Source organism: Silene latifolia, chromosome 4 (assembly GCF_048544455.1).
Source record: "Silene latifolia isolate original U9 population chromosome 4, ASM4854445v1, whole genome shotgun sequence".
Classification (NCBI taxonomy): domain Eukaryota; kingdom Viridiplantae; phylum Streptophyta; class Magnoliopsida; order Caryophyllales; family Caryophyllaceae; genus Silene; species Silene latifolia.
In genome coordinates this window covers 50030776-50055821 of record NC_133529.1, presented here as the reverse complement: position 1 = coordinate 50055821, position 25046 = coordinate 50030776, and the positions used below count along the sequence as shown (strand labels likewise).

The 25046-nt window shown below is 37.6% G+C and overlaps 1 long non-coding RNA gene across 1 annotated transcript; it reads right to left on the bottom strand.

Moving 5' to 3' along the window:
- Positions 1-6346: 6346 nt before the first annotated feature.
- On the bottom strand, positions 6347-7456 carry LOC141652229 (uncharacterized). Its single transcript, XR_012547056.1, has 3 exons — positions 7377-7456; positions 6765-6836; positions 6347-6550 (listed from the first exon to the last, which is right to left on the bottom strand). It is a non-coding gene; the product is annotated as an uncharacterized LOC141652229 (long non-coding RNA).
- Positions 7457-25046: the final 17590 nt, after the last annotated feature.

The window sequence follows — 25046 nt, the reverse complement described above, 5'->3', positions numbered from 1 at the left end:
GAGAATTGTTGACATGGTAAAGAAGGAAAATAAAGACAAGAGAGAAAAGAGGAAGGTTGAGACTACTAGCGAGGGAGATGGTGGAAGCATGAAGCATAATTAAAATCAGTATCGTTCTTTTTCTGCCCGTGGGGCCGTGAGTGGTGGCGGGTTCGGCCGCAACATGGTGTCGAGTAAGGCGAGCAGTTTGAACAAGCCACAGTGGTATGGATGTGGTAGATTTGGTCATAAGATCATTGAGTGTAGGGCAATTGCAAGGAGGAATAGTATGAGTGGAGGATTTAGTGGTTGAAATTCTAGTGGGTTCAAGACACCAGCACCTAGCTATGGAAGCAACCATTTAATGGGTCTTGGAATAATCATAGGAGCTACAATAATAACAACAACTTTCAGAATTGCTTCAACAACAATCAAGGCAATGGAAATGGAGGGAACCATAATAAAAACGTGAGGTAGGGCACGACGTCGGCATCCATGGTGCATGGCAACGCTAAAATTAGTGGAAAATTGGTCACGGTGGGAAAGAGGCTGCTGAGGGAGATGCACATGTGATTTCGGGTACTTTTCTAGCCAATTCTAAACTATCTTATGTTTTATTTAATTCAGGAGCGACCCATTCATTTATATCCAGTGACCATGTTAATGTGTTGGGATTAGTTGACCCAATAATAATAAAAGATGAAGTACCAATACCTTCTGGGGAGTCGATATCTTGTACCAAAGTATATAAAAATATAAATATTCTTATCGGAGAGGATTTATTTTACATGGACTAAATAGAATTTCGTTTGGGTGGTTTTGAGATTATCTTGGGGATGTATTGGTTGAGTAAAAATAGAGCCTTTATTGATTGTCATCAAAATAAAGTATCCTTAAAGGGACCATAGGGAGTAAGAGTGTCTTATAGGGGATTTGTGGTGAGACCAAAGGTGAGACTTATATCAACAGTTACCTTGAAGTCGTGTTTGAGGAAGGGAGGAGAGTTGATCTTGTGTCACGTGAAAGACATGCGTGAGGAACTGAAGGGCGTAGGAGAGATTCCAGTGGTGAATGATTTTCAGGATATGTTTCTGGACAAGATTTCAGGTTCTCCACCAAAGAGAGATGTAGATTTTAATATTGAGTTGAAACCAGGGACGGGACCTATCTCTAAAGCACCTTACAGAATGGGACCTAAGGAGTTGGAGAAGTTGAAGAAGCAGTTGGAGGAGTTGCTAGGTAAGGGTTATGTGAGGCCGAGTGAGCCACCCTAGGGCACACCAGTTTTATTTGTTAAGAAGAAGGATGGGAGCATGAGATTGTGTATAGATTACATGGAGTTGAATAATGTGACGATTAATAATAGGTACCCTTTACCTCGAATTGATGATTTATTTGATCAACTGAGTGGAGCTGGAGTTTTCTCTAAGATCGACTTAAGGTCGGGTTACCATTAGTTGAGAGTTAAAGAAGAGGATATTCCTAAGATTTCCCTTAGGATGAGGTATGAACAATATGAATTTGTGGATATGCCTTTTGGTTTGACTAATGCACACGCAATATTTATGGATTTCATGAATATAATGTTTAGTCCCTACCTTTATTAGTTTGTGGTTGTGTTTACTGATGATATATTGGTGGACTCTAAAAACAAAGAAGAGCATGAGAAGCATTTGAGAATTGTGTTGCAGACCTTAAGGGAGAATAATTTATATGCTAAATTGAGTAAGTGTAAGTTTTTGTTGGATAAAGTTGCATATTTGGGACATGTGGTGTCAAGAGGAGGAGTGTCAGTTGATCCTGGAAAAATTGAGGTGGTGTCTAACTGAGAGAGGCCGAAAAACGTGGCGGATGTGAGAAGTTTTCTGGGGTTGGTTGGTTACTACAGGAGATTTGTGAAAGACTTCTCTAAGATAGCTAATCCTTTGTCTGCTTTGATGAGAAAGGAGAACAGGTTTAAATGGGATGAGAGTTGTGAGACGGCTTTTCTAACCTTAAAAGAGCGCTTGACTATAGCTCCTATCCTAGTTTTACCCGAAGGGAGTGAGAATTTTGAGGTATATAATGATGCTTCGAAGAATGGGTTAGGATGTGTGCTAATGCAAAGAGGGAAAGTGATAGCTTATGCTTCAAGACAGTTGAAACCATATGAAGAAAATTATCCGACGCACGATCTGGAGCTAGGGGCGATCATGTTTCTCTCAAGTTGTGGAGGCATTATTTGTATGAAGCTACTTTCAAGGTATTTCATGATCATAGGAGTCTTAAATATATTTATTCTCATAAAGAGCTTAATATGAGGCAGATGAGATGGATAAAGTTGATTGGAGATTATGATATGGAGATATTTTACCATGAAGGGAAGGCTAATGTGGTGGCAGATACTTTAAGTAGGAAGTCTGTTCATGCTTTGTGTTTAGCTATGTCACGAGTGAAGTTGCAAAATGAGTTGGAGAAAATGGGAATTTGTGTGATAAGAAAAGGAGATTCAGTTGGGGATTTGACTCTTGAACCAGAGTTGTATGCGCAGATTAGAGAAAAGCGGAAAGGGGACCCGAGAGTAGAAAAGTGGCGCACGACCGTGGTGGAGGGCGTGACGTCACGCTTTGCCTTACGGGTGGATTGTGGTTTGAGGTTCGATGGGAGATGGTGTGTACCTGATGATGAGGAATTAAAAAGGAAGATTTTGACTGAAGCACATTCTACGTCGTATTCTGTGCATCCTGCAATAGATAAATTATATAAAGATCTGAATAAAACATTCTGGTGGCCTAGGATGAAGAAGGACGTTGCCGAGTTTATTTCTAGATGTTTAACTTTTCAGAGGGTGAAAGGTGAGCATAAGATACCACAGAGTAAGGTACAGTCTTTAGATGTGTCTAAGTGGAAGTGGGAGTGCATTTCTATGGATTTTATTGTTGGTTTGCCTCGTACTCAGAAGGGCAATAATATGATTTGGGTGATAGTAGCTCATCTGACTAAGACAACACACTTTATTCCTATGAAAGATACTTGGAGTAAGGCTGAGTTAGCTAAGGCTTATGTGAGAAATATTGTGAAGTTGCATGGGATTCCAAAAGATATTGTTTCTGATCGTGACTCAAGGTTTATTTCTAAGTTCTGGCAAGAGTTGCAACAGTGTATAGGTGCGACTTTGAAGATGAGCACTGCATTTCATCCAGCTACAGACAGACAGACTGAGAGGACTATTCAGACCTTAGAGGATATGTTGAGAGCTGGTGTCTTGGAGTTTGGAGGTTCATGGGAAGAGAAGTTACACTTGATTGAGTTTTCTTATAATAACAGTTATCATGCTAGCATTGGTATGGCACCTTTTGAAGCTTTATATGGGATGAAGTGTCGTAGTCCAGTTTGTTGGGACGATGTCAATGATGCCGCGATACTAGGGCCGGATTCGATCCAGCAGATGGTTGAGCATGTACATGTAATTAGACAGAAGATGAGAGCTGCACAAGATCGACAGAAGAGTTATGCACATTTGAAGAGAAGTGAGATTGAGTTTGCTGTGGGAGACAAAGTTTTGTGTAAAATGTCACCAATGAAGGGAGCGATGCGGTTTGGCAAGAGAGGGAAGCTGTGTCAGAAGTACATTGGGCCGTATGAGATTTTAGATAGAGCTGGTGAAGTGGCATATCGTCTTCCACTACCACCAGCCTTGGCAAGAGTTCATAATGTTTTTAATGTTTCACAGCTGAGGAAATATGTGAGTTATCCTACTCATGTGTTAGCAGCCGAGACAGCTGAGATGGACCAGACTTTGTCTTATGTGGAGGTGGCTATGAAGATTTTGGACAGAAAGGTAAGGAGGAATAGGAATAGTGAGGTTGCATTGGTACAAGTTCTATGGTCTAATCATAATGTAGAGGAAGCTACTTGGGAAGCTATTTGTTTGCGTAAGGTATGTTGGTTACGAGTGTAACACCTGCGAATTTAACTTAATGGGTAATTTATTAAAATTGCTAATTTAATAATACTCGTTTTTAATTTCTATATTATTTATTTGGTTTTATAATTTCAAAATCGTGTTTTCGTTTCATAAAAATTAATTTGGTTTTATTTGGACCCGGAATACCTTAAAAGTCGTAGTGTGCGTCTTTTTAGTGCAAAACCGAGTCACAAACCAAGTGCCTTTGTTATTGGGCCAAAACAAACCTATGGACCATCTTTAAAACAACAAAAACTCCTTCTTTTACGGTTTTCCTTCTAATTTTTCAGCAACTTTTCTTCATCTTCTTCCTTAGGAAAGATTAGATTTGCACCATAAAATCTTCAAACTCAAAAACCTTAAGACGAATGCCATTTCTTCGTTTCTCAACGAAATCCATGATTTTTGCACCAATCTCCTCCTCTCCTTCTCCTCCTTCTTTCTACGTAAGAAAAATCTTACCTTTTGAACCTTTTAGAAAATTCATCTTTTTGTGCGATGAGTTTTCTAATCGTTTTTGTCTTAATCTTGTTGCTAGGTGAAATCTTTAGTATTCCGGAGTGCTATTGAGTCGGAATCGTGTCCTTGTATAGCTAAAAGGTAAATGTGATGGGTTACTGGGTATTATATAAAATTATCTGCTTTAATTGTTAAAGTTTAGTCTTTAATTAGTAAAGTTACTACATTTAATGTTATTGATGAATTTTATTGGATTATTAATGTTACTTGATATTTTAATTGTATTTTTATGTTATTGAGATGGCTTATTGCAACTAATATCAATTGGGGAAATTTGGTTTGTGAGGAATGAGGTGTTGTTTAGCTATTGTATATATCTTGTAGTTTGCGATGATCTTTGCTACATGGAGTGGGTGTTTATTGTTGAAATATGTTAGGTATGTCATAGTTGCGATGGTCTTTGGTTATATGATTAATTTGGGGCTGTGAATCTATGATAAATCGAATTGGGAATGAAGTTCATGCCTTATTTGTGTCGTGGAAAGCAGCCCGCAGTGTGGTTTTCACCTGACCAGGTTTCGTAAAATGGCCATAACTCCTTCGTTACTTCTTTGTTTTGGGCTTATGACCTACCGTTAGAACCGTAAGAGGATAAGCTATGATCTTCGATTAGATTCAACTCAAGTTATGACTGTTTGAAGTTGACCCTTATTGTAGTCGAGTACTAAACTTGTTGTTATAAATTGGGTTAAATGTTTCATGTTGGGTATGCATCTTAACCTTGGTTCTAATGCTTTTGTATGGTGTGTTGACACCTTTTTATCATTGGAGCCCCTTTCTTATGCCTCATTCACATGATAAACATCGATTTTAGTTGTTAAGCTTAAATGCAGCTCGGTTTGGAGTTATTTATATTTTGCCTAGTGTTTCCCATTACTTAATTCATTTGTTAACGTTTATAGAAAAGTATGAAATGATGCTATATACTTCATATTCATGTTCTCATTTGTTTGTTCACATTTTTCCTCGTATTTCGTATCACTTCATTCATTTGTTATCACTTGTTCTATTTTAAGCTCAAGTAACTTATAAATATGAAATAAAATATTTAGCCATGTTATACAAGTATGAAATGGTTGGTTATATTTCACTTATGGGTTGTTACTTGCTCATTTTCATGTTTTCATCATATTTCAAGTATGAGTGATTTATTCTAAGTAACTACTTGTAATGTGTCGTATTCTCGTGAAATTGCCATAATGCTATGCGTTCTTGCTTGACTTATTTTTACACCCTACTTGTGCTGTTCTGCCAAGCACGGGTCTAACCTACTTGTGCTGTTCTGGCAAGTATGGTTTATCTCTTGTCTTTTACACCCTACTTGTGCTGTTCTGGCAAGTGCGGGTTTGGCCTACTTGTGCTGTTCTGGCAAGTACGGTTTTGACTACTTGTGCTGTTCTGGCAAGTACATTTTATCTCTTTTCTTTTACGCCCTACTTGTGTTGTTCTGGCAAGTGCGGGTTTAGCCTACTTGTGTTGTTCTGGCAAGTACGGTTTTTGCTACTTCGACTGTTCTGGCAAGTACGGTTTTTGTCACTTTTGCTGTTCTGGAAAGTGTGTTTTATCTTAGTTTTTTCTGAGGGAAATTTAATCTTAGAGAAGTAAATGTCACTACTACCGAAACAGGCTTAGAGAACTGTTGAAAATAGTATTAGAGAACGCCTTAGAGGCATTCTTCAACTTAGTGTTCTCTAAAGCTTAGAGAACGGTTAGATGAGGCATTTTGTATTCACAGTCATATAGAACGGCTCAAATGAGCTTTAGAGAACACCTGTTAAGCGTTCTCTTTTCCAAGGAAAAGAGAACGGTTGAGTAAGCTGCTAACAGTTCTCTATCGCTCTTGGTTTTTTTTAAAAAAAAAAATTGATGACATTTGGATAAAATTAATATATTTGATCTCATTAATATGAAATACCAATGCCAATACACTTGTTTCACAACCTGCAAATTAACTAAGTCCTACTCCGTATTACGTAACTTCGAAACATAGCACTACGTGCACCCATAATCTCATCTTTAATTCATGTTGTGACTTCAACCGCCAACTTCAATTGATCGACTTGGAAGAAAGGAGAAATAGGAGGGTAAAATGTTTCCAGTGATAACCTGTCACTAATAAACAAGAACAAATATATGTTAGATATTAGTAGAAAGGATAAATAAAATAAGCAGTGAGTACCATAACAATGTACGTACACGTAGTTCTAAAAGGTATTGTTATTTGTCAAGTGAATACGAGCGAAGACGATAAATAATTCCACAATGGTATTTAAGAGAATTAAAATTAAACAAATGATAAATATTAGAAGTCAATTATTACCTGAACCGTTGAATTTATAGGCAATTAAGTCTTTTTTGATATAACGCTAGGGCCTTCACATAAGATAATAACCTGTTAAACAAACATACATGAGGGATTAGCTCGATTATACGGAAAGCGGGGAAAATCAGTCTTTGAAAGGTAAGGTTGATCAATCGCATAAATCTGGTGGACGTGTTGGAGATTTAGTAATTATTTGGCCGCCTACAGCCAAGTGATTAAACTATAATAATAAAACCATCAGCTATCCAACTTTAAAAACACTATAAAAGCACAATTACACTAGTATATAAATATTAATAAATAGACAATAGAGAACCAACAATTCATAAACAAAGTTCAACCAGCCAGGACCATATCTTGGTATGGATTTGACCAATTTCTTAACAATGAGTAAAAAAGAAACTAGGAGAAGTGGAGATGGAGGTTTATTGCTGGAAAATGGAATTGGGGGAAGTAATAAGACTCTGGATATTGGATAAGGTGTGAGCTTTAATTTATGATAGGGGGGATTAAATTGAGGGAGCATAAACGAACGACAATACATACCATAAAAAATCACAACGAAGTATAAATGAGGGTGATTAAATTGAGGGAGTATAAGAAATTTACCATAACAATCACAAGCATCTTTTTCTATAGCAATCACACAAGCAATTTGAACTCATTTGTTCTAGCCATCTCCCTTCATCCTTCACCTAATAAAAACGACAAAGACATTGAACCACCATCAATGATACAATAATTTGGTGATGACATAAAAGACTTAATACTATCTAATTCTTAGCAAGGCATACGTTGAAGCAATGCAGCGAAAATTATATATTCGACCAGATCGACCACGTGCTTGTAATGATGCAACCAAACAATTTGGGTAGAGACACAATCATTCAAGGAAAAAGGTCAAGCCTGCGAAGAGTCAAATGTATATCCGTCATATGTTTCAGCAAGTAGAACAAAAAAAAAGGTCTGGACCTTGCGAGAAATTAAGACAAGAAGCCAAATGATGTATCTTTATCCAATTTATATTAGCATCTTCTATCTTAGACTTGGAATAAGAAACTTTAAGTCACCAATAATTCTTTGAATAAGGCACAAACAACACAGTCGGATAAGAATTAAATTAAGAATTATGTACTTGTATAATTAACAAGTCAGGTGCGTCTAACTCGCTCATAGCTAGATAAGAATAGAATAGACGGACATACCATTATATAGTTGTAGATAAAATACCAGACGGACATACCATTGTATAACTAACAAGTCAGACAAAACTAATCTAGCAAATATTGTGTACATAAATCTTTTGGCAAAAGCCAAAGAATGTTAAGGAAATCCAAAAAGATAACTCGATTAACTGGTAAAAAAGAATTCCACGGTAATTATGAGATAGTATAAGTCATTGACATTAATCTTAAAAGTAACACATCTCGTAGTATAAATATTTGAGCAAGCAAACTGAGAACTGAGATATATTCACATTATTGATGAAATCTGCACCCGGAAAAAAGAAAAAAAAAAGGATAAAAAAAGGAGCTACATACATCAATGTACTTTGGCAATCTTAACACCCTTGAATGCTCATTGTTATCTATGCAACAAGATATGGTAGAGTCATAGGTAAATGTTGCATAGCCTCGTGTGTTCCTTCTCCTTGAATTTGTCTGTCTTTCCTTGTGATACAACAGGAGGTATGGTTGGATAAGTGGCATCATGAAATTACAGCAAACATTCTGCAAACCTATTCGAATTAGTGGCACAAAAATAATTTCCTATAGAGTATCCAATTGGGAATAGCAAATATCCCAAAAGATTTTAGCAATTAGATCCGTAGAAAATTAGGATAATTTTGACAAGAATTTAACAAGAACTGAAAAGAGTAGATGAAATACCAGTAGAATGGATGTAAGAGTTGTGAAACATCAAGACAATCCCCAATTCTACACATTTTCATCGACTTTCCTTGTTCACTGTAAAATCCCCAAATTTCTAAAGTTTATTGAAGTAAAAACCTCAAATAGGAAAACCAATTAAATCTGACAGCATAATTTTCAATATATGAACATAAATTCAGCTAAACAATTCATTTACCAAAAAAAATGCAATAAAATGGAGAAAAGAATAAACCTTTGCGATTAATATGATGAAAGAAAGTGAAGATACGTGCTGCGAAACCGTTCACTTGATTAATAGTACCAACCCCATTTGAGATTCTAGCATCAAGAGCATCCCAAACTGATAAGGTTAATGAAATACCTTCTTGAAATTGCGGAATTGATTGTGCGGATAATTGTTTGAAATCCTCCATTTTCGTTTCACTACCAGCTGAATTTGGAACAGGAACTGAGTTTGGAGTGTTGAGAAATTGATGAAGAAAAACCCCTTGATTTTTAATTGATCGAATTGTGATTTTGTAAACGCTAATTTGAGATTTCTGGAGCTTAAAATATACACTTGTTAGTAAATGGGTGAAAGAGGGTTTTGCTTTGTGTTAGGACTTAGGATCGTGTATCATTCGTATGGACTGCAACCTGAAATTAATTAGCCATATCATTTTAGTCAGTAGTAGTTTGTTCTTTTCTGATTGAAATCAGATTGTTGCTGATTGGGCTGCAAAAACTTTGTCTCGAAGATCTCCATTTGAACACTAATTTATGACTTTGCTCCCTTATAAAATAAGGAGTAGTTCGACAAGTATAGTAGTTATCAACTTACCAATTGAAAACGAACAGCAGATTGAACACAAATTGGGAATTAGGGTTTACTTAAACTGAAATTGAAAACGAAAAATTAGACAAGAATAACCAACTTACCAATTGAAGAGAACAAAAACGATGAAGGAGGTGACGTCGTGCATCAGAGCGAATGAAGACCAGACGAAGCGGCGCACGAAATTTTTAGGAAGAAGAAGAAATCAGAAAATAAAACAAAAAGGATGAAGGAGGTGAGTGGTATACTGGTATGTGTGCGTCGTTCGATTCAATATTCAATATAACAAATTAATAATTAATTATGTATAAATTAATATTAATATAATAATAGGAGTAGGAAAAGGCGCTTCCTTGTACCCATCACATAGATAATGCTTATTATAACAAGTGTTCTATATTTTAGTTTTAAAGAACAGTTTTATGTTGGGAGCGTTCTCTATTAATTTAGAAGACGCTTATTCAATTAAGGTGTTCTCTATCTAGTGTTACTTATTCCATTAATTGTAGTAGTGTGTCTTGCTTGTTTATGGTCATTGGCATATGTCATTCTACACGAGAGTTTACATCTTATGTGGTTGAATCTAAGAGTCTTAGTCCTATCAGACACTAGAGGTGAGATTCAAGCTAAGCCTTCTAGTTGCGATAGGATCGCCGGGATTGATGCTCCCATCCGTTCTTATGGTGAGATGCAAGCCATAAGTGCGAATGTGATGTTAATAGTCACGTCCCGTGCAATGTTTGTTATAAGATTTCCAAAGTAATGGCTATGGTTTTCAACTATATATATTGCGATGATTGACTACTCATTTATCTATCTCACATGAATTAAGTACTAGTCTTTTATAATTTGGATACTTGCATGTCACATTTCATTGGAATTCGTGCTTATGATATGCACATTTGCTATTTTATCTCGCTTTCTCTTGTTATTCTAACATAAATAATCCCATGCTTATTTGTTCAAGTGAATTGTATCTTGTATTTATTATGCCTTGCCTTATTTATGTTCTTTGTTATGTTCATTTTGATATAATATGGCTGGGAGAACCCTGAGTTACTCTCCACTGACTGTGGCATTCATTTTAAATGAATGAACAGGTTGCAAATTGGTACTTATTTGGGGTGAAGGCAAGTGTGAGCTAGCGAGTATCTTGACCGTTGAATTTTTGTTTATCGTTATGCTTAGACTCACCTTTTAGACTTGTTATTCGTGGGATATCTTTTCCCCCTTATTTCTAGACTTGGTTTGTAATAACCTAAGTTTGCTTATCATTACACTTGTTTCATTTTATTAGTGACTCCCGCATGTTAAACTTTAACTAGTAATAAAAAGTTTTAAAAAATTTCATATTTTTCGCATTATCACGTGGTGTCACAACGAGGACGTAACCTCTTCTTTTACGGGGGTAGAATATAACACCACGTTCATTTTAGTCTTAAATAATAGTAATTTAACTAAAGTAATGTAAGTGTTGTTTATCATTTGAATGTTTAGTTTGGGTAGTGAGGCGTGGTGAACTTCGGGACGAAGTTCTTTTAAGAAGTGAAGACTGTAATACTCCGCATTTTTAATTAATAATTTATAATTTATAAGATGTGAATAAATAATAGTTGTTGTTATAAAAAAAATGAAAACAAAATAAACAAAGTAAGAACCGGACCGTGTTGGACCGTGGTACCGTGGTGGACACGGGTTGGACCGAATCGAAGGGAGTTGGTATGTGGTCTGAGTGTTATCTATACTACTTAGATATTTTCATTAGTTTATTAATAAAGACAACTTCCTAGAACCTTCCACATTCAGCTAGACTTATACAAATACATAACCTATGACTCACCATCATAATTATTTCACATTAAAAACTCAATACATATAATTGTGAGGAAGAGCTTTTGTGAGACAACCTTAAGATAGACTTTTCACCTCGTGCAAGTTAATTGTGGTAAGTTGTTTTATCGCCTCACATCAATTATTTACGATTGACATTGACCCGTACCCTTGACCGTTGACTGACCGTGGCCGTGGGGAGGCGTTGATTGACGGGTTTGACCACCGCCGGGTCATCCGTGTTATGGGGATGCGTTGTGACGGTTTTTGCGTGATTATTTTGTGTAGTTTGCATCTTAAATTCATTAATAAAATTAGTTTATAATGATGTGTAATTTAATTGATTAATTAGGTGGTGGATTTGTGCAAGAAGCTTTTTAATTTACTTGTTGATTTGTGGAGAATTGCTAAAGGTAGGTTAACTACTCAACTATGACTAATTGGTAATTGGTGAATTATTTATAAGATAGATTGTTAATGTATTGTTGGCAAGAGATAAGTTGTTGGTTGCATCGTCACATGATAAATTTATCGTGTGGAGCATATTTTTATAATTATTATCGTGAGCATCTTATATTCATGTTATTATTATTGTTGGTTGGTATTGTGAAAGAGGATTGAACTATTGAGATTATCTGGTCGGCTAGGCACAAGGATGTGGAAGAGCCGTGGTCTTGCACGGTTTTGGACGGCCAGGCACGGTGGCGTTTGAGGTTTGGCCGTGGACCTGAGCAGTACACATATTGTGTCGGTTGTGTTGTGGCTCGGTGTTGGCGTGTTGTGGCACACGGTTTGGCCGTGTGTATGAGACGGTCTTTGACTTGTGTTTCTTGATTATATTTTATTGCAGGTTATCATATTATTATTTTTGTTTAGTTATCCTACTCAACCTCCTTGTTGACCGTGTATTCGTGAACACCCGTGATGAACTAAATATTTGGGAGCAGATTGATTTCAGGCTAGCTTGTGTGAAGTGCTGGATGCATGCTTGAAGGGGAACTTGGGACTTTGATCATCACTTGAGTCTAGAGATCACCTTAAATTATTCAGACACTATTTAGTTATTATTTCCGCTGCATTTGTTTTAAGAGTATTTTGTATTATTTATTGATCTCGTTGGAATTTTGTAATAAACCTTTTGAGGCACTTATTTATATCGTCTTAAAGTAATTTGGTAATTGTTTGTCTTTTATACTTACTACCTCAGGCAACTGAGATGGTAACACCTTTATTTATTTGGGAATATCTTACTAAAGCCTCTTAAATAAATGGGGGTGTTACAATCTCATTGTTCTTACTCTATGCTTGAAATTATTTCTTTCATTTATATTATTGTTGTTGATTCTTCTAGTATGATTATCTAAATTCCTTATCTAGGGTGAATGAGGATCTAGGTTGTTAGAATGGGATTATATTAATGATCTGATAGTTAAATTGCTTTTGTTGTTGTTCAATTGTTCTCTTATATCTAATTGATTAATTACTGGCCAGGATTAGTTAATTAGCTTTGCGAATTAGGATTATTACCGACCCGATTAAGACTAATATAGGCTACGACAATTGAATAGGCTGACTTAATGATAGCGACCACATGTTAAGTTTAGACCTAGAGGACATATTAGAATCGACCGATCATATGAGCTTCAACAATATAAACTACTCTATCAATCAGTTAAATCGCATTTCCGGATAACTACCTAGTGAACTTGATCCCTAGACCTTTAAATCTTATTGAATTTGTCTTATTTACTTTCGCAATTAGTTTAATCAAACCAATCAAATCCTTCAAGAAAACTGTTACTTTAAGACGGACTTAAATATTAACAAACTAGAACAATTACCTCGCCTCCCTGTGGATTCGACCCTTCTTACCGCTAGCTATTAGTTAGTAATAATTTAGGTTTATTTTGATATAGATGATACAACTAAATCCTTATCGATTACTATAACATGAATGTTAAAGTTTCATTGAACCTGTTTGATGTAACACATTTATCAAATTGAAGTTACACTTATCTTTCTTGAAGTTATTCAACTTTGAAATTACATTTTGTACTCCAAGTTATTTAACTGAAGTTATACATTTTATACAAGTTTTGAGTTGAAGTTACACTTGAGGAGCTTTAAGTTACAGTGGCTCTAAATTGGAGTTATACCAAAAACCTGTGTAACTTCAACCTCATAAGTGTAACTTCTATCAAGAACTAGTAAGTTTTTAACACCATTGTTGTTGATAAAAATCAATTTTTTATAAATAAATTTCGATCACCATTATTGAACTCGAAAATTGGTGTTCTTGAGACAATGATTGGGTTTTGGTGATTGTTGTTGTGTATAGTTGGACAACAAAAGCTCAACTTTAGTTGTCATGAATGGATCTTGTGTAAAATTTCGTCTTAAATTTTCTGATTCTAGACAAGTCATGCCCAAATTTTGATTTTTCATGAGCAAAGCCTAGTTTAATCACCTTATAGGACTACTATCTTGGTTGATAATATATTATGTAAACCAAAATAAAATCAATTTTTGTCTTAAAACTTGGGTGAAAACTCTCACAACTCCTAAAATTTCCACGAATGATACATTTTTGTGCCTTAATGATGAACTTCTTATGTGGTAATATTAAGAATTTTGTGGTTATTATCACTTTATAAGAGGGATTAAAAGAAATATTATCTCAAACTCTTGAAAACCCGACACTAACTATAAGAAATTTTAATTTATACTCACTCATTCAACTTAAAATTTTCTTATGACATTTTACTCACCCGAATTCCTTTCAAATTTGGACAAGCTAAATTTTATTTCCACCAACTTTAAAAAAATTTGGTCGACAATAATAGTAACATGTAATTGTTTAAATAAAATTTTAAAATGTTGTGTGTCATGGTCGAATTGACAAGTTGAAGGATGGCTATAGGTAATACATGTGGTTAAATTCATGTTTAAGGGCCGTATAATAACACACGAGTCTTTCATTTCCGGAAAAGAACTTGTACCATGTGAAAATTTTGAAAAGTTGGTTAAAATTTGCAACGAAACTATCTTAGAACTTTTTCCCATGCGATATTCATCAATTTGAAAAGTTGAGAAAATTCTAATTCACATCCAACATTTGCTTCCAATTCTTGTCTTTCCGATTCTGTATCTTGTGTGTGATTCTCTTGTAGCATGGCAAGGAACGCTAGAACCGGTCGTGAAAGGAATGCTCGCCAACCCTAACAGGAGGCACCGCCTGCTATAACCCTTCCCGACTACTCATCCATAGCTTTTGGGAGTGTGGAGCACCGAGACAAGTTTGAGGTCCTAGCCACTAGGAGGATGGCCCCGAGCAAGTGCATGTCGGTAAGCACCTTGGAGGCTCTAGGGATAGAGAGGAGGTGCATAATATTTTCACGGTCCTTGGGTTGGAGGGTTTGTATAACTTGGAGGAGATAAGCTACCACGACCTTTCCCTCAAGTTCTTGAGCTCCTTCACTTATGATAAGGAGAGCCATAAGGTGAGCTTTAGGCTCAAGAATACCCCGTTCGACCTAGGTAGCGATGATTTTGCCGACCATCTAGGGGTGGGTAAACGAGTGGTGGGTCACCATGACAAGGTCGAGAAGGACATGAAAGCTTCCAACTACTATCATTTTTTTTACAAGCAAGGAAAAGGTTAACGTGAGTAATAAGTGACATTGAGCACCCCGTCCTAAAGATTTTCTTACGCTCCTTGACCAACCTCCTCTATGGGAGGAAAGACCCAAGCAAACTTAACTCCACGGAAGTATTAATCTTGAGTTCCTATCTTAACCCCCGCCATGAGGGTCGTCTCCACTTCAATGCCATGTCTTTGGTGTGTCTTGCCCTTGCGAGGATCGCCGAGGTGGACCAATGCTCCTTAGATTGTGGGGCCTTGGTGACTCATTTGTCCAAGAACTTGTTAGCTTACGAACCGGGGGCAATGGATGTACCCATGTCCAAGGAAGTGTTTTACTTTGATCTTGGTTGGTTGAGAGCTCACTATTGGGTGATATATGGGGAAGAGGATAACACTTACTGTTGGAGGGTTGATGACGAGTGGTATATGAAGCTCCCCGCGGATGAGGACCTACCCCCGACTTCCCCTTTAGAGAGAGCGGGATCACCCCGCCCCGAGGCCCAAACGTATACCATCCCTAGTAGCCTTACCTTCGACCTAGATGACGCTACCGAGCAGCGGGAAGTACCCTCGTTACCACTACAACAAATTGTCACTTGCGCCACGAATTGTGCCATGGGAATTTATATTTCGTGGCTAATTTCTGCTTAGTCACGGGAAAAATTTATTCATTGTTTTGTAAAAGAATTTATGCAACGGGATAACTTTTTCCATCGCAAAAAGTCACTTGCGCCACGAATTAGGCTACACCGTGACAAATAATAATTTTAGCCACAAACTATGGCACACCTGTGGCGAAATTTTATTTAGCCACAAATTGTTCCGTGGTAAATATTTTTTTAGCCACGAACTAACAAACACCTGTGGAGAGTATCTTTTCCGATTTCAATTATGATATTTTCATGTTAAGGCAAACCTAAAAATTAGTTGCTTAAAAAAATAAAAAATCTGAATGAAATTTAATCAAATATAAATAAATGAATATATATTTAAATATAAAATTTTGCAAACACTATTACTAATATAATTAATGTTTTTTTATTGTTTTATTTATCTTAATAAGAAAGTTTAAAATTTTATAATCTTATATGCATGCAAATAAAAGTTTATCATCTAAATTTTGGATTTTTTAATCACAATTATGTTTTGCAAGTTTTTCAAAACAAATCGCAATTCTGTTTATTAAAGTCGTGAATTTATTTTAATTTCTTTTACCTTTTTAATTAAAACATTATAATCTTGAATAATAATCTTAAATGATCGTATCACATTTAAAGACATAGCATATCAAATTAAATAAATAAGTTATTTATCATATATCTTAGAGAAATCTAAAATTAATATAATCTCAAACTGTATCTTCCATTCAAAGTTTGAATTACAACTTTATTTGTAAGATATTTATAGAAAAATTTGAAGTTGTAATAAAATTTAACTTGGTGAGAAAAAAAATCTGGGAAAATATTTTTGGAGTGGAAAAGAAAGGACAATTAAATTACAAAATTGATTAAATAAAATAAGTGCGATAAGAAATGAAAATAAAAAAATGATCTCTAACAAATCAATTAAGAAAAAAAAACATATTGTAAAAATTATCAATAAAAAAATTCAATATGGAGAACTTTTTTCACTGAAAATGTGCGCATTAGAGGGAAAAATATAGAAAATAATTCAAAGTCACATGTGCAAATAATGTGAAAAATTTGAGAAAAGAAACGATAAATCATAACAAAGAGAAATCGGTTTAGGAAAATAAGGGATTCTGTTGTACGACATTATTTTTCGTGTTTTTTGGGTAAAACGTGACCACTTTTTGGTTAATACTGATCACTTTGGGGAAAAAAACACCTTTAATTATAAAATAGGACTTTATTTTACCAAAAAAATGGTCACATTTTTCATATCGTAGGTACGACGGTCATAAAATAAAATTTGCTTAGAAAAATCTACGAAAAAATGAGAATAGGAGAAATGAAAATAAGAATGTCGATAAATTAAAGAAATAAAAAAATGTAAGGAAAACACGTTTAAGTTTACTTTTTGAGAAAACGGTTTTTGCTGACTTCGCCAAAAAAATGACGTCAAAATCAATAGTCGGGAGCCTAACAACGAAAATTTGATTGTTTTGACCAAAATAATGTTTTTCCCGCAAAAGTTCGTGAATCATGTAACAGTTTTGTAATTAAATAGTACTAAAGGTAAATTTTGAAAGAAAAAAATAAAATTAAGAGGATTCAAAGTTCTAATTATATCAACAAAGTTAACTTTCAATTTCGGTAGTACATCAAAAGAACTCTACAGTTAAGAGTGCTCAGGTGAGAGTAGTGTTGGGATGGGTGACCTCCTAGGAAGACTCTCCGATGCGCGCAAATGCATGACTGGCGAAGCCGAATAATGTTCAAATGAATCGAGTTAACTAACGAATTAAGTACCTAGATTATCACGGTTCCATATATGATAAAATATCAATTGTGAAAAAAAAAAATTATTTTACGTTTTATTTATTTAATTTTCATATACATTGTTTGCCACGGAAATTATTTTTTGGCCACGGGAGTTATTAGCCACGAGAGAATCTGTGGCCAAAAATTCAATAATAGCCACATTTTTTTCCCGTGGCTATCCCTTTGCCACGGCTACTTGCGTCACAGAAGGTATTCCCGTGGCAAAATGATTTAGCCACGGAAATTTAGCACTTGCGCCACGAATTTAGCCGTGGCCCAAGTGCTTATTTGTAGTAGTGTACCTCCCTCCCCTCGTGCTCCTGTCGAGGAAGCTCCCACATCTTTTCCCCACTCCATACCTACAACTATGATGCCCCCACGTTATACCGGGAACTTTGGCCAAGCCCCACCGACCTTTGACTCCAATTATCCCATGTCGTACCTCATACACCGGGTGAACACCGACCTCGTGTTGAGAAACATGTACGAGGCGGCCTATAATCAAGGAGTACGACCCGCCCACCGTCCTAGCTTTTGGTCCGGACCAGGAGACACTTCCGGAGTCTTCAAGGCCTATGGTATCCAACCATCGGATTGGGAGATCAACTTTCCTTTTGCCGTGGGACACTTGCATGACCCATACATGGGTGATGACGAGATCTATCCTAGCAATGTCTACCAAGGAAGTGGAAGTGAGGCGGGAACATCTACGGCGGCGGAGGCCGTGGACCTTGATGAACTATGGGAGGAGGCGGCTCGTAGGGCACCGGCGGATGAGGAGGTGAATGAAGAAGAGGAAGAGGACAAGGAGGAGCAGCAAGCGAAAGGAGGAAGCAAGACGATGAAGAGTCGCTCCGGATGGGAAAAATGGGTGTCTAGCATTGGCAAGAAGAGGAAGTCCTCCAAGTAGTGGTGACCTTATAATTTGGGATCCTTTGAGACTTTTAATTATCATTTGAAACTTTGAACAATTTAATTTTTATGTTGTAAGTCGGCCGTAAAGCCAAGATTAGTAGACCTTGCATAGTAGGATGGTGTAGTGATCACCATTTGGACCCCATTGCATGTATGCTCTACCATAGAGGAACTTGGACGCCATTTGTGGCCGAAAATGTGGACTACCTAGTAACACTCTGTCGAGTGCCCTTCTCACTCGACCGAGTGGCGATCCACTCGACCGAGTGACATCCCCACTCGATCGAGTAGGCCGAAAGACAGACCTGAAAACCTCCTATAAAAACCCCCACTCGACCGAGTGACTTTCACTCGGCCGAGTAACTGATGAACTCGACCGAGTACGTTGGAATTTGAGTATTTTTAGAATTTTTGACCACCTACGACGCATTTGACCTTGATTTGGACTATGCCGACCTACTAAGATTCGATTGACCATAGAAAGCCCACACGATAGACCTTTATGAGTTGTTTACTCTTGACCTTGTCAATGGTTTGGGCCGTATAAGGAAATAGTCAAACTACAAATGATAATATATAAAAGTAGTAGGTACGCATCACATGACGAAATTGTAACACTAGTATGTGTTGTGGCGTTTTGATACTATATGTGGACGACATGTGAGTATTAAGAATGGTTGAGCCTACTCATAAAAAGTACTCATAAACATGTATATTTACATATGGTAATCATACACAACTTGTGGTAATAATGGGAGGCTACCGGGAGAATGTCAGATGAGACTTATAGCGAACTTCGGGACGAAGTTCCCTTTTAGGGGGAGTGAATGTAAGAACTCGGAAAAACTAAGAAAGAATAAGCATAATACGTGGCAAAGTATGGATATTGAACAAGACCTAGGATAGATAGGATATAAGTGTGTTACAATAAGAGTGATGATGGCAAGAGAACAAACGAGAATGGAGAAAGAGGCTCGAGAGTAGACCGAGGAATATTTGGGAAATAGATTGAGTGGCGAACTTTGGGGACGAAGTTCATTTTAAGGGGGGAAGATTGTAATACCCGGCATTTTAGAGACCCGTACGTAGACCTAGGGACGCGTGAGGGAACCCACATGCACTCAAAAGCTAAGGATAATCCTCCTACGAGACCAAGTAAGATCGAACCTAGACCTAGTAGACTTCCAGTGGACCGAGTTGAACCCCAAGTGGAACAAGTGAGTCGGCACTCGGTCGAATGAGGGTACACTCAACCGAGTGAGAGCCACTCGGTCGAGTGAGCTGAGCTGTACCGAGAAATGATATTTCGGGATTTCCATTCTACTTCAACCATATCCCATTCATTCTTCTCCTTCTTCCTTCTTACACTAAAACCCCCTCCCTTCTCTCTAAAATACTCCCAAATGCCTTTTCCTTGGCCTTCAAGCTTGGATTAATGGTGGAACATGTCTCCTATGCCCCGTTCTACCTTTGTAAGTAGAAATCCCACCTTTTCCTCTTTGTCTTATGGGTAAATTCGAGTTAGGGTTTACTAAGAAAGATTAATTAGTAATTAGTTATGTAAAATGAATAGTTAGTGACTAATAATGAGGGATTTTATGTTGTAATTTAGTGTAGAGTAAATTGTGATAGTTATTACATGATTTATGTAGGATGAGACGGTTTTATGAGATGGATACTTGGTGATTTCGATTAGCTTGATGATTATACTTAAAGGTAGGTTATCCTACTCGGTTTCAATATTGTGTATGCATACTTGGGAGTCTTTCCTAACAAATGCATTTATGAGTCAGTTAGTATGAATGTGGGATTGAATTCATGAATTTTGGTCATATGCTAAGTGTTGTTCTTCATTTTTCATGTATGGTTGTGTTTGTGTTGTGAAAGAGGTCTTCGGTGGTGGTACTTGATTATTGAGGAGACGTAAGACGGTTGGGAAATCGTCGTGCGCTTGGGTCACCCCTTGGAGTTTCCCACTCCAAGGGGGATGTGCACATTAATGACTTGAGTCACAGAGGGACTCGTGTGGTTGAGGCACGACGTATGGCAGGGGATCCGGTTGGCTTCCGGACCCGGTACGTCTTGGCGTGTTCCGGTAGCTTTGTGTGAGATGTGGTGTCGTGGGCGTGTCCCTGGCACAGGTGGTTGTGGGTACGTCTGGGCGTGTCTCGATACCGGTATGGTGATTACATAGTCGAGTCTCATTCACATGCTTGTGTCGTGTCTATACTTATCGAATCGTGATATATGTTGTGTATTGAAACTGACGTTTGTCTGTCTGTGTAATTGTCACCTATTTTCTGGGTGGCCTGTGTCGATCCATGTGATATTTCCGATCATATGGGGAGCAGTTGTTTACAGGTTGGCTTTGGTAGCATGCGGGAGACGGGATGATCCGTGATGACATTCATGTCAAGCATAGTCGATTAGATTTGTTTAGTAGTCATCCGTTGTACTATTCATTTCATTTATTTCATTTATGTCTATATAATCGACTAACCACTTATTTATGTTCATTGTTTCACAATTGCGACTCCGATTTCACTACCTCGGGAAACCGAGAAGGTAACATCTCCCAATTACCTTGGCCGGGTAAGAAGAGGGAGTTACAAATTCCCTGCGATCTTTTACCATGATTGCAAAAAGAAAATCTACTAGAGGTGCCACGGCTCCTGGTTCTCCTTTTATTCCAACCCTTGTTGAATCAATTTATGAAAACCAACTCTCTTCTTCTAAAAATCAGCCAACTGCTTTTCTGAAAATTCTCATGTAGCGCCTCTTGAGATTGTGTCAATTTTTTACAAGACATCTGAATTTACACCTACGAATGCCCTCGACGATCAGCAGTTCTTTTCTAAACGTCTCACGACAGAGTTTGAGACGGTTTTGAAGGAGAAGGGCATCATCCCTGATGACTCTGAAGTATGAATCCCTAAAAATTCTCCTATCGGGGCTGACTGGTCCTGCTCTGGCTGGTTTTGTATCCACGGCTGGGCTTTCAGGGCTGGTTGCAAGCTCCCTTTTTCTCCCCTGATGGTTGATTTGATCAAAGAGATTGGTGTTCCTCCTTATCAGCTTATGCTCATGGTTTGGAAGGTAGTTTGCTCTATCGAATTTCTGTGTAACAAGCATAATACTTCTTTTTCTTTGGATGATTTGAAGGCTTGCTATGCCCTAGAGACAATCAATCCGGGCAGGGTTAGTTTCAACGGTAGGCCTTCAACTACTCCCTTACTCAGCAGTTTGGACAGTGGCCATGATAAGTATTGGGCCATTGGCTATATGTTCATCAGGACCAATTCTGTTGGGCCTGACCTGCCGTACCCTAATTATGATGCCTACATCAGTGGTTGGTGTACTATCCTTTCTTTTCTTCTATGCAAATGTTTTTGTTAGTTTTAAAAATTGAAATTACTTTAAATAATATATACCTTTTTTTGTAGTGGGTGATTGGTCATCTGACATCGAGTATCCTTCTGAAAATGTTGCTACTTTGGTGGTTATCCCTCTTTCAGAGAGGACATGGCCATTTTGTTGTGGGGTGGAGTGTCTTGCTCGACATTGGAAGGCTGAGAATGTTCCAAAGACTCCTAGGTTTGTCAAAGCTGTTAGTGCTTCAACATCTGGGAGTAAGATGATTCATTCCCTGATTTTTATTTCTTTTCTCCCCAACCTTGCTTTTTGTGACAGTCTGTCTTTATTTGCTAATAGAGTGCCTCGTGTTATAGCTACTAGATCGTCTACTCCGCTTACCAGGTTTGGCATAACTAACCTGAATGCTAGTTTGGCCAAAGTCAAGGAAGAGGGTGCTCAAGGTAGTGCTGGGCTGAAGCTGTAATCGATTTAACCGATCCGCCTACTAGTCAAGTTACTCCTGCTGCTCCAGTTGCTCCTGCTGAGACTAGTTCAGTGGCTCATAAGAGAAAGCAAGAGGAGGCTGATATCCCTGCTCCTGTTAGGGAGGTGAAGGCCGAGGTGGATAATTTGGATGCTACAAGGGTGAAGATTCGAGATTATGCTACTTCTGAATCTGATGTGATGCGGACCCTGGACCCTATTGAGACTTCTACCCATGTTGCTGCAGTAGACCATATTGTTAGCTATTTGAGAAACGCCCTTAGATCTATGCAGAAGGTTATTAGTTTTACTATAACTTTTGTTTGTTTTTTGTTAATATTTTCTATTATGGGGTGTCTATTACTTATTCTATCTTTTAGGGTGCAGGAGCTTATCTTCACAATGCTTATTAGGCTACCTCGTTGGTGGTCAGGATTGATTTTTGAGGTCTGATCTTGATAAGCTGAGGTCCGAGCTTGACTATACCAAGGGTGATCTAGTTGCTGCGAATGCTAAACTGGCAAAGTTACAGGCTGAGTGTGATGCTGCTTAGGTTGAGTGAGATGTTGCTAAGGCTGAGAGGAATGCTACTAAGGCTAAGGTTGGATCAAGCAAGAAGCTTTTGCAGGAGGCGCTGGATAAAAATGAAGAGCTGAATCTTGAGAAGGATGACTTGGAAGCTAAACTTGAAGATGCTGCCTTATACTTCTTCGTCAAAGGTAAAGTGGCTGCTATGTCTGAAATTGTGGAGGCCAGAGCCAATTGGAACCCTGATGTTGAGATGGCCATGGCTGCTTCTAAGTATCCTGACCTGCACAATCTTGGTGAAGACCAAGAGGTCGACTCTCCAAGGGAGCAGGATGTTGATGCTAAACAGGCTAAAGATGAGGGCGCTGATGCTGCTTCCAAGGGAGAGCAGTAATTATTTTATAATAACTTGATGGTATTTGGCCCATCCAGGGGGGATGTCGCTAGAAAGACAATTTTTATTTTGTTTTTGTACTTCGCCGGTCAAGGAGGTTTTCCATGGCTTGTATAAATATGTAGGTGCCCTTGCCCAGGGGTAAGAGCTTTTGAATGAAATGAAGTTGGTCTGCTTTTGCTTATCCTGATATTTTGCTTTTTCGTTTCATGTATTCTTCAAACCTGTTATCTTCGATCCTATTATTTTTAAACTTGTTAACCTATTATTTTTTAAACCTGTTAACCTGTTATTTTCTGGCGTTTATAGTCTACATTAGTCCCTCAACTTTCTTCAGTTTACACCGTAGTAGTTGAAGAAGGTGGGAAATCCTGCCTGTCTGGACAACTTATGTCCGCTGCCTGGCTGTAGGGCTTGGTATTCGGCCTGTCTATACGGATTTAGACAAGTGCTTAGGGTAAAACACCTTTCCCCCTGTCATAGTGCTGCGTCCAGACGGCTGTTTAGGTGTGCAACAAATAGTGAGGTCAGGCAATTATTTCATGTCTGATTGGCCCTGCTATTCACCATATCCGGTGTTGGTTGCCAACTTTGTCAGGCACGACAGGGTGCAAAAAATAAAAATTTAAGAAATAAAATTGACATATAGTAGAGTAACCCTTAATTCTGAATATTTAAGCATGTAAACACGTATCATGTATAATTGTTTAGAATTTAGATATTTCAAAATTTTGGAAACAAGGTTAGTCATATGAGATTCATACATGAGAAACTTATAGATTACATATAGAGCACATAAGACAGGCAATATTATTCATGCAATTTATTCAGGATAAAACATGTGAGGCATAGATAGTTTACACGAATTTTTACCTGATCATGGGAGGATAGAGCTTTATTTTTTTACATATGGAATAGTTTCAAATGAGTTACATTCTAGGATCTTGGGATCATTTCTCCCTCTAGGGTTTGCAGGCTATATGCTCCTTGTCCGACGATTGAGTCTATTAAGTAGGGGCCTTCCCATGTAGGGGCTAGCTTGCCTGCTGATTTTTCTTTCTTGTTGTATGTTCTTGCTACTGCTTGTTGATATGATGCTATCCTGATTTTGGCATTTTCTCTTAATTCTTCTACGACGTCTAAGTTATCTTGCATCAGACTACTGTTTGCTTCAATATTGTTCAGGCTGTATCTTATTGTTGGCACTCGTACTTCTGCACGGATAAGTTATCTTGGAGTCATCCTGTCTGCCCAGAGTACTAATGGAAGATCTTTTATCCACCTGCCCCTTCTTCTTTTGGGCTTCTTCCTCAGGCAGCTGATGACTACTTTATTGCTTGACTCGGCCTGCTCATGAGCCTTTGGATAGCCAGGGGTGGATGTCACAAGGTTGATATTGCACTCGTCGCAGAAGGCTTTAGTTCTCTTCCCAACAAATTGCGTGCCATTGTCACAATTTATTTCGGAAGGAACTTCATATCTGCAGATTATATTCGTCCTGATAAAGGTTATTACTTCCTTTTCAGTGACCTGCCTGAAAGAATCATCCTTTATTCACTTGGAGAAGTAATCAGTCATGACTAACATAAATACTTTATGTCATGGAGCTACTAGTAATTTTCCTACAATATCGATGCCCCACTTCATAAATGGCCAGGGTGCTGAAATTGAGTGAAGTACTTCTGATGGCTGATGGATTATTGGCGCATGTATTTGGCAGGCTTCATATTTTGAACAGTATTCTAGACAGTCAGCCCTCAAGGTTAGCCAGTAATAGCCTGTCTTGAGTATCTTGTTTGCCAGGCTTCTTCCTCCTTTGTGGTTGCCACAATGTCCATCATGTATCTCCTGGAATACCTGCTTTGCTTCGTCAGGTTCAAGGCATCTTACATATGGTCTAGCCTGTGATATCTTAAATAAAATGTTATTAATGATAGAATAAGTAGAAGCTCTTATTCTAAAAGCCCTGGATTCATGCATGC